We start from the raw sequence: 10,314 nt of genomic DNA, 5'->3' as shown, positions 1-10,314 counted from the left end.
TTGTTTCTGGGGCCCTGGTTTTGTTCCCGGGGCCCTGGTTTTGTTCCCGGGGCTGTGGTTGTGTTCCAGGGGTCCTGATTGTGTTCCCGGGGCTCTGGTTTTGTTCCCGGGGCTCTGGTTTTGTTCCCGGGGCTCTGGTTTTGTTCCCGGGGCTCTGGTTTTGTTCCCGGGGCTCTGGTTTTCTCCCCGGGGCCCTGGTTTTGTCCCCCGGGCTCTGGTTTTGTTTCCCGTGCTCTGGTTTTGTTCCCGGGGCTCTGGTTTTGTTCCCCCGGGCCCTGGTTTTGTCCCCCGCGCCCTGGTTTTGTCCCCCGGGCCCTGGTTTTGTTCCCGGGGTTCTGGTTTTGTCCCCCGGGCCCTGGTTTTGTCCCCCGGGCCCTGGTTTTGTCCCCCGGGCCCTGGTTTTGTCCCCCCGGCCATGGTTTTGTTCCCGGGGCCCTGGTTTTGTTCCAGGGGCCCTGGTTTTGTTCCAGGGGCCCTGGTTTTGTTCCAGGGGCCCTGGTTTTGTTCCCCGGGCCCTGGTTTTGTCCCCCGCGCCCTGGTTTTGTCCCCCGCGCCCTGGTTTTGTCCCCCGCGCCCTGGTTTTGTTCCTGGGGTCCTGGTTTTGTTCCTGGGGCTCTGGTTTTGTTCCCCGGGCTCTGGTTTTGTTCCCGGGGCTCTGGTTTTGTTTCCAGGGCCCTGGTTTTGTCCCCCGGGCCCTGGTTTTGTTCCCCGGGCCCTGGTTTTGCTCCCCGGGCCCTGGTTTTGTTCCCGGGGCCCTGGTTTTGTTCCCGAGGCCCTTGTTTTGTTCCCCCGGGCCCTGTTTTTTTACCCCGGGCCCTGTTTTTTTACCCCGGGCTCTGGTTTTGTTCCCGGGGCTCTGGTTTTGTTCCCGGGGCTCTGGTTTTGTTCCCGGGCCTCTGGTTTTCTCCCCGGGGCCCTGGTTTTGTCCCCCGGGCTCTGGTTTTGTTTCCCGTGCTCTGGTTTTGTTCCCGGGGCTCTGGTTTTGTTCCCGGGGCCCTGGTTTTGTCCCCCGGGCCCTGGTTTTGTCCCCCGGGCCCTGGTTTTGTTCCCGTGGTTCTGGTTTTGTCCCCGGGGCTCTGGTTTTGTCCCCGGGGCTCTGGTTTTGTTCCCGGGGCCCTGGTTTTGTCCCCCGGGCCCTGGTTTTGTCCCCCGGGCCCTGGTTTTGTCCCCCCGGCCATGGTTTTGTTCCCGGGGCCCTGGTTTTGTTCCAGGGGCTCTGGTTTTGTTCCCCGGGCTCTGGTTTTGTTCCCCGGGCTCTGGTTTTGTTCCCCGGGCCCTGGTTTTGTCCCCCGCGCCCTGGTTTTGTCCCCCGCGCCCTAGTTTTGTCCCCCGCGCCCTGGTTTTGTTCCCGGGGTCCTGGTTTTGTTCCCGGGGCTCTGGTTTTGTTCCCCGGGCTCTGGTTTTGTTCCCGGGGCTCTGGTTTTGTTACCAGGGCCCTGGTTTTGTCCCCCGGGCTCTGGTTTTGTCCCCCGGGCTCTGGTTTTGTCCCCCGGGCCCTGGTTTTGTTCCCGGGGCCCTGCTTTTGCTCCCCGGGCCCTGGTTTTGTTCCCGGGGCCCTGGTTTTGTTCCCGAGGCCCTGGTTTTGCTCCCCGGGCCCTGGTTTTGTTCCCGGGGCCCTGGTTTTGTTCCAGGGGCCCTGGTTTTGTTCCAGGGGCTCTGGTTTTGTTCCCCGGGCTCTGGTTTTGTTCCCCGGGCCCTGGTTTTGTCCCCCGCGCCCTGGTTTTGTCCCCCGCGCCCTGGTTTTGTCCCCCGCGCCCTGGTTTTGTTCCCGGGGTCCTGGTTTTGTTCCCGGGGCTCTGGTTTTGTTCCCCGGGCTCTGGTTTTGTTCCCGGGGCTCTGGTTTTGTTTCCAGGGCCCTGGTTTTGTCCCCCGGGCTCTGGTTTTGTCCCCCGGGCCCTGGTTTTGTTCCCCCGGGCCCTGTTTTTTTACCCCGGGCCCTGTTTTTTTACCCCGGGCCCTGGTATTTTTCCCGGGGCCCTGGTTTTGTTCCCGGGGCTCTGGTTTTGTTCCCGGGGCCCTGGTTTTGTTCCCGGGGCCCTGGTTTTGTTCCCGGGGCCCTGGTTTTGTTTCCGGGGCTCTGGTTTTGTTCCCGGGGCCCTGGTTTTTTTCCCGGGGCCCTGGTTGTGTTCCCGGGGCTCTGGTTTTCTCCCCGGGGCTCTGGTTTTCTCCCCGGGGTTCTGGTTTTCTCCCCGGGGCTCTGGTTTTCTCCCCGGGGCTCTGGTTTTCTCCCCGGGGTTTTGGTTTTGTCCCCCGGGCTCTGGTTTTGTTTCCCGCGCTCTGGTTTTGTTCCCGGGGCTCTGGTTTTGTTCCCGGGGCCCTGGTTTTTTTCCCGGGGCCCTGGTTTTTTTCCCGGGGCTCTGGTTTTTTTCCCGGGGCTCTGGTTTTGTTGCCGGGGCTCTCGTTTTGTTCCCGGGGCGCTGGTTTTGTTCCCGGGGCGCTGGTTTTGTTCCCGGGGCCCTGGTTTTGTTCCCGGGGCCCTGGTTTTGTTCCCGGGGCCCTGGTTTTGTTCCCGGGGCCCTGGTTTTTTTCCCGGGGCTCTGGTTTTGTTCCCGGGGCCCTGGTTTTGTTCCCGGGGCCCTGGTTTTGTTCCCGGGGCCCTGGTTTTGTTACCAGGGCTCTGGTTTTCTCCCCGGGGCTCTGGTTTTCTCCCCGGGGCTCTGGTTTTCTCCCCGGGGCTCTGGTTTTCTCCCCGGGGCTCTGGTTTTCTCCCCGGGGCTCTGGTTTTCTCCCCGGGGCTCTGGTTTTCTCCCTGGGGCCCTGGTTTTGTTCCCGGGGCCCTGGTTTTGTCCCCCGGGCCCTTGTTTTCTTCCCCGGGCCCTGGTTTTCTTCCCCGGGCCCTGGTTTTCTTCCCCGGGCCCTGGTTTTGTCCCCCGGGCCCTGGTTTTGTTCCCGGGGCTCTGGTTTTGTTCCCGGGGCCCTGGTTTTGTTCCCGGGGCCCTGATTTTTTTCCAGGGGCCCTGGTTTTTTTCCCGCGGCCCTGGTTTTTTTCCCGCGGGCCGCGTTTTTTTCCTGGGGCTGTTGTTTTTTTCCCGGGGCCCTGGTTTTGTTCCCGGGGCCCTGGTTTTTTTCCCGGGGCTCTGGTTTTGTTTCTAGGGCCCTGGTTTTGTTTCCGGGGCCCTGGTTTTGTTCCCAGGGCCCTGGTTTTGTTCCCCGGGTCGTGGTTTTGTTTCCCGGGGCCCTGGTTGTGTTCCCGGGGCCCTGGTTTTGTTCCCGGGGCCCTGGTTTTCTTCCCTGGGCCCTGGTTTTATTCCCGGGGTGCTGGTTTTGTTCCCGGGGCCCTGGTTTTGTTCCCGGGGCTCTGGTTTTCTCCCCGGGGTTCTGTTTTTCTCCCCCGGGCTCTGGTTTTGTTCCCGGGGCCCTGGTTTTGTTTTTGGGTCCCTGGTTTTGTTCCTGGGGCCCTGGTTTTGTTCCCGGGGCTCTGGTTTTGTTCCCGGGGCTCTGGTTTTGTTCCCGGGGCCCTGGTTTTGTTCCCGGGGCCCTGGTTTTCTTCCCGGGGCCCTGGTTTTCTTCCCGGGGCCTTGGTTGTGTTCCCGGGGCCCTGGTTTTGTTCCCGGGGCTCTGGTTTTGTTCCCGGGGCTCTCGTTTTGTTCCCGGGGCCCTGGTTTTGTTTCTGGGTCCCTGGTTTTGTTCCCGGGGCTCTGGTTTTGTTCCCGGGGCTCTGGTTTTGTTCCCGGGGCTCTGGTTTTGTTCCCGGGGCCCTGGTTTTGTTCCCGGGGCCCTGGTTGTGTTCCAGGGGCCCTGGTTGTGTTCCCGGGGCTCTGGTTTTGTTCCCGGGGCCCTGGTTTTCTTTCCCGGGCCCTGGTTTTATTCCCGGGGCCCTGGTTTTGTTCCCGGGGCCCTGGTTTTGTTCCCGGGGCTCTGGTTTTCTCCCCGGGGTTCTGGTTTTCTCCCCCGGGCTCTGGTTTTGTTCCCGGGGCTCTGGTTGTGTTCCCGGGGCTCTGGTTTTGTTCCCGGGGCTCTGGTTTTCTCCCCGGGGCTCTGGTTTTGTTCCCGGGGCTCTGGTTTTCTCCCCGGGGTTCTGGTTTTGTTCCCCGGGCCCTGGTTTTGTCCCCCGGGCTCTGGTTTTGTTTCCCGCGCTCTGGTTTTGTTTCCCGGGCCCTGGTTTTGTTGCCGGGGCTCTGGTTATGTTCCCGGGGCCCTGGTTTTGTTCCCGGGGCCCTGGTTTTGTTCCCGGGGCCCTGGTTTTGTTCCCGGGGCTCTGGTTTTGTTCCCCGGGCCCTGGTTTTGTTCCCGGGGCCCTGGTTTTGTCCCCCGCGCCCTGGTTTTGTCCCCCGGGCCCTGGTTATGTTCCCGGGGTCCTTGTTTTGTTCCCGGGGCCCTGGTTTTGTCCCCCGGGGCCCTGGTTTTGTCCCCCGGGGCCCTGGTTTTGTTCCTGGGGCCCTGGTTTTGTTCCCGGGGCCCTGGTTTTGTTCCCGGGGCTCTGGTTTTCTCTCCGGGGCTCTGGTTTTCTCCCCGGGTCCTGGTTTTTTTCCCGCGGCCCTGTTTTTGTCCCCCGGGCCCTGGTTTTGTCCCCCGGGCCCTGGTTTTTTTCCCGGGGCCCTGGTTTTGTCCCCCGGGCCCTGGTTTTGTCCCCCGGGCACTGGTTTTGTTCCCGGGGCCCTGGTTTTGTCCCCCGCGCCCTGGTTTTGTCCCCCGGGCCCTGGTTTTGTTCCCGGGGCCCTTGTTTTTTTCCCGGGGCTCTGGTTTTGTTCCCGGGGCCCTGGTTTTGTTCCCGGGGCTCTGGTTTTTTTCCCAGGGCTCTGGTTTTTTTCCCGGGGCTCTGGTTTTGTTCCCGGGGCCCTGGTTTTTTTCCCGGGGCCCTGGTTTTTTTCCCGCGGGCCGCGGTTTTTTTCCCGGGGCTCTTGTTTTGTTCCCGGGGCTCTTGTTTTGTTCCCGGGGCCCTGGTTTTGTTCCCGGGGCCCTGGTTTTGTTCCCGGGGCCCTGGTTTTGTTCCCGGGGCCCTGGTTTTGTTCCCGGGGCCCTGGTTTTCTTCCCCGGGCCCTGGTTTTGTTCCCGGGGCCCTGGTTTTGTTCCCGGGGCCCTGGTTTTGTTCCCGGGGCCCTGGTTTTGTCCCCCGGGCCCTGGTTTTGTTTCCGGGGCTCTGGTTTTCTCCCCGGGGTTCTGGTTTTCTCCCCCGGACTCTGGTTTTGTTCCCGGGGCTCTGGTTTTGTTCCCGGGCCTCTGGTTTTGTTTCTGGGGCCCTGGTTTTGTTCCCGGGGCCCTGGTTGTGTTCCAGGGGCCCTGATTGTGTTCCCGGGGCCCTGGTTTTGTTCCCGGGGCCCTGGTTTTGTTCCCGGGGCCCTGGTTATGTTTCTGGGGCCCTGGTTTTGTTCCCGGGGCCCTGGTTTTGTTCCCGGGGCCCTGGTTGTGTTCCAGGGGCCCTGATTGTGTTCCCGGGGCTCTGGTTTTGTTCCCGGGGCTCTGGTTTTGTTCCCGGGGCTCTGGTTTTGTTCCCGGGGCTCTGGTTTTCTCCCCGGGGTTCTGGTTTTGTCCCCCGGGCTCTGGTTTTGTTTCCCGTGCTCTGGTTTTGTTCCCGGGGCTCTGGTTTTGTTCCCGGGGCCCTGGTTTTGTTCCCGGGGCCCTGGTTTTGTTCCCGGGGCCCTGGTTTTGTTCTCGGGGCTCTGGTTTTGTTCCCGGGGCTCTGGTTTTGTCCCCCGGGCCCTGGTTTTGTCCGCTGGGCCCTGGTTTTGTTCCCGGGGCTCTGGTTTTGTCCCCCGTGCCCTGGTTTTGTCCCCGGGGCTCTGGTTTTGTTCCCGGGGCCCTAGTTTTGTTCTCCGGGCCTCTGGTTTTGTTCCCCGGGCCCTGGTTTTGTTCCCGGGGCCCTGGTTTTGTTTCCGGGGCTCTGGTTTTGTTCCCCGGGCCCTGGTTTTGTTCCTCGGGCCCTGGTTTTGTTCCCCGGGCCCTGGTTTTGTTCCCGGGGCCCTGGTTTTGTCCCCCGGGCCGTGGTTTTGTTCCCGAGGCCGTTGTTTTGTTCCCGGGGCCCTGGTTTTGTCCCCCGAAGCCCTGGTTTTGTTCCCGGGGCCCTGGTTTTGTTCCCGTGGCCCTGGTTTTGTTCCCAGGGCTCTGGTTTTCTCCCCAGGGCTCTGGTTTTCTCTCCGGGGCTCTGGTTTTCTCCCCGGGCCCTGGTTTTGTTCCCGGGGCCCTGGTTTTGTTCCCGGGGCCCTGGTTTTGTTCCCGGGGCCCTGGTTTTGTCCCCCGCGCCCTGGTTTTGTCCCCCGGGCCCTGGTTTTGTTCCCGGGGCCCTGGTTTTGTTCCCGGGGCCCTGGTTTTGTTCCCGGGGCCCTGGTTTTGTCCCCCAGGCCCTGGTTTTGTTCCCGGGGCCCTGGTTTTCTTCCCCGGGCCCTGGTTTTATTCCCGGGGCCCTGGTTTTGTTCCCGGGGCCCTGGTTTTGTTCCCGGGGCCCTGGTTTTGTCCCCCGGGCCCTGGTTTTGTCCCCCAGGCCCTGGTTTTGTTCCCGGGGCCCTGGTTTTGTCCCCCGGGCCCTGGTTTTGTTCCCGGGGCCCTGGTTTTGTCCCCCGGGCCCTGGTTTTGTCCCCCGGGCCCTGGTTTTGTTCCCGGGGCTCTGTTTTTGTTCCCGGGGCTCTGGTTTTTTTCCCGGGGCTCTGGTTTTGTTCCCGGGGCCCTGGTTTTTTTCCCGGGGCCCTGGTTTTTTTCCCGCGGGCCGCGGTTTTTTTCCCGGGGCTCTTGTTTTGTTCCCGGGGCTCTTGTTTTGTTCCCGGGGCTCTGGTTTTGTTCCCGGGGCTCTGGTTTTGTTCCCGGGGCCCTGGTTTTGTTCCCGGGGCCCTGGTTTTGTTCCCCGGGCCCTGGTTTTGTTCCCGGGGCCCTGGTTTTGTTCCCGGGGCCCTGGTTGTGTTCCCGGGGCACTGGTTTTGTCCCCCGCGCCGTGGTTTTGTCCCCCGTGCCCTGGTTTTGACCCCCAGGCCCTGGTTTTGTTCCCCGGGCCCTGGTTTTGTTCCCGGGGCCCTGGTTTTGTTCCCGGGGCCCTGGTTTTCTTCCCCGGGCCCTGGTTTTCTTCCCCGGGCCCTGGTTTTGTTTCCGGGGCCCTGGTTTTGTTTCCGGGGCTCTGGTTTTGTTCCCCGGGCCCTGGTTTTGTTCCCCGGGCCCTGGTTTTGTTCTCCGGGCCCTGGTTTTGTTCCCGGGGCCCTGGTTTTGTCCCCCGGGCCCTGGTTTTGTTCCCGAGGCCCTTGTTTTGTTCCCGGGGCCCTGGTTTTGTCCCCCGAGGCCCTGGTTTTGTTCCCGGGGCCCTGGTTTTGTTCCCGGGGCCCTGGTTTTGTTCCCAGGGCTCTGGTTTTCTCCCCGGGGCTCTGGTTTTTCTCCGGGGCTCTGGTTTTCTCCCCGGGCCCTTGTTTTGTTCCCGGGGCCCTGGTTTTGTTCCCGGGGCCCTGGTTTTTTCCCCCGCGCCCTGGTTTTGTCCCCCGCGCCCTGGTTTTGTCCCCCGGGCCCTGGTTTTGTCCCCCGGGCCCTGGTTTTGTTCCCGGGGTCCTGGTTTTGTTCCCGGGGCCCTGGTTTTGTTCCCGGGGCCCTGGTTTTGTCCCCCAGGCCCTGGTTTTGTTCCCGGGGCCCTGGTTTTCTTCCCCGGGCCCTGGTTTTATTCCCGGGGCCCTGGTTTTGTTCCCGGGGCCCTGGTTTTGTTCCCGGGGCCCTGGTTTTGTCCCCCGGGCCCTGGTTTTGTCCCCCAGGCCCTGGTTTTGTTCCCGGGGCCCTGGTTTTGTCCCCCGGGCCCTGGTTTTGTTCCCGGGGCCCTGGTTTTTTCCGCCGCGCCCTGGTTTTGTCCCCCAGGCCCTGGTTTTGTCCCCCGGGCCCTGGTTTTGTCCCCCGGGCCCTGGTTTTGTCCCCCGGGCCCTGGTTTTGTTCCCGGGGCTCTGTTTTTGTTCCCGGGGCTCTGGTTTTTTTCCCGGGGCTCTGGTTTTGTTCCCGGGGCCCTGGTTTTTTTCCCGGGGCCCTGGTTTTTTTCCCGCGGGCCGCGGTTTTTTTCCCGGGGCTCTTGTTTTGTTCCCGGGGCTCTTGTTTTGTTCCCGGGGCTCTGGTTTTGTTCCCGGGGCTCTGGTTTTGTTCCCGGGGCCCTGGTTTTGTTCCCGGGGCCCTGGTTGTGTTCCCGGGGCACTGGTTTTGTCCCCCGCGCCGTGGTTTTGTCCCCCGCGCCCTGGTTTTGACCCCCAGGCCCTGGTTTTGTCCCCCGGGCCCTGGTTTTCTTCCCCGGGCCCTGGTTTTCTTCCCCGGGCCCTGGTTTTGTTCCCGGGGCCCTGGTTTTCTTCCCGGGGCCCTGGTTTTGTTCCCGGGGCCCTGGTTTTGTCCCCCGGGCCCTGGTTTTGTTTCCGGGGCTCTGGTTTTCTCCCCGGGGTTCTGGTTTTCTCCCCCGGGCTCTGGTTTTGTTCCCGGGGCTCTGGTTTTGTTCCCGGGGCTCTGGTTTTGTTTCTGGGGCCCTGGTTTTGTTCCCGGGGCCCTGGTTGTGTTCCAGGGGCCCTGATTGTGTTCCCGGGGCTCTGGTTTTGTTCCCAGGGCCCTGGTTTTGTTCCCGGGGCCCTGGTTTTGTTTCTGGGGCCCTGGTTTTGTTCCCGGGGCCCTGGTTTTGTTCCCGGGGCCCTGGTTGTGTTCCAGGGGCCCTGGTTGTGTTCCCGGGGCTCTGGTTTTGTTCCCGGGGCTCTGGTTTTGTTCCCGGGGCTCTGGTTTTGTTCCCGGGGCTCTGGTTTTCTCCCCGGGGCCCTGGTTTTGTCCCCCGGGCTCTGGTTTTGTTTCCCGTGCTCTGGTTTTGTTCCCGGGGCCCTGGTTTTGTTTCCGGGGCCCTGGTTTTGTTTCCGGGGCCCTGGTTTTGTTCCCGGGGCTCTGGTTTTGTTCCCGGGGCTCTGGTTTTGTCCCCCGGGCCCTGGTTTTGTCCGCTGGGCCCTGGTTTTGTTCCCGGGGCTCTGGTTTTGTCCCCCGTGCCCTGGTTTTGTCCCCGGGGCTCTGGTTTTGTTCCCGGGGCCCTAGTTTTGTTCCCCGGGCCCTGGTTTTGTCCCCCGAGGCCCTGGTTTTGTTCCCGGGGCCCTGGTTTTGTTCCCGGGGCCCTGGTTTTGTTCCCAGGGCTCTGGTTTTCTCCCCAGGGCTCTGGTTTTCTCTCCGGGGCTCTGGTTTTCTCCCCGGGCCCTGGTTTTGTTCCCGGGGCCCTGGTTTTGTTCCCGGGGCTCTGGTTTTTTTCCCGGGGCTCTGGTTTTTTTCCCGGGGCTCTGGTTTTCTCCCCGGGATTCTGGTTTTGTTTCCCGGGCCCTGGTTTTGTCCCCCGGGCTCTGTTTTTGTTTCCAGCGCTCTGGTTTTGTCCCCGGGGCCCTGGTTTTGTTCCCCGGGTTCTGGTTTTGTTCCCCGGGCACTGGTTTTGTTCCCGGGGCTCTGGTTTTGTTTCCGGGGCTCTGTTTTTTTTCCCGGAGCTCTGGTTCTCTCCCGCTGGCTCTGGTTCTCTCCCGCTGGCTCTGGTTCTCTCCCGCGGGCCGCGGTTTTGTTCCCGGGACTCTGGTTTTGTTCCCCGGGCCCTGGTTTTGTTCCCCGGGCTCTGGTTTTGTTCCCGGGGCTCTGGTTTTGTTCCCGGGGCTCTGGTTTTCTCCCCGGGGCTGTGGTTTTCTCCCCGGGGTTCTGGTTTTCTCCCCCGGGCCCTGGTTTTGTTCCCGGGGCACTGGTTTTGTCCCCCGGGCTCTTGTTTTGTTCCCGGGGCCCTGGTTTTGTTCCCGGGGCTCTGGTTTTGTTCCCGGGGCTCTGGTTTTGTTCCCCGGGCTCTGGTTTTGTTCCCGGGGCTCTGGTTTTGTTTCCAGGGCCCTGGTTTTGTCCCCCGGGCTCTGGTTTTGTCCCCCGGGCCCTGGTTTTGTCCCCCGGGCTCTGGTTTTGTTCCCGGGGCTCTGGTTTTGTTCCCGGGGCTCTTGTTTTGTTCCCCGGGCTCTTGTTTTGTTCCCGGGGCTCTGGTTTTGTTCCCGGGGCTCTTGTTTTGTTCCCCGGGCTCTTGTTTTGTTTCCGGGGCTCTGGTTTTGTCCCCCGGGCCCTGGGTTTGTTCCCGGGGCTCTGGTTTTGTTCCCCGTGCTTCTGGTCGTTCTCTCCTCCCCTTTGCCAGGGGATTGTGGGAAGGGTGGTGGGTGGGGCCCGGAGCATATGAGCTACAGCCTCTCCTCAGGCAGCTCATTCTGCTGCTGGGCTTCTCTGGAGGTGGTGGTCTGCTGTTCCTGCAGCTGACTGCAGCTTTTGAGCTGCCTAAGCTCTTTGCGTAGTCTTGTTTTGATATTTAGAGAAGCAGAGGTGTCTGTTTAAGGTAAGGGCTTCCGGACCAGTCAAGGTTCAGCTGCATGTGTAGAAGAAAGCACACTTGTATGCAGCTTT

This window comes from Calonectris borealis, unplaced genomic scaffold (genome assembly GCF_964195595.1).
Source record: "Calonectris borealis unplaced genomic scaffold, bCalBor7.hap1.2 HAP1_SCAFFOLD_153, whole genome shotgun sequence".
In the NCBI taxonomy this organism is placed as follows: Eukaryota; Metazoa; Chordata; class Aves; order Procellariiformes; family Procellariidae; genus Calonectris; species Calonectris borealis.
This window is presented reverse-complemented; position numbering follows the sequence as displayed.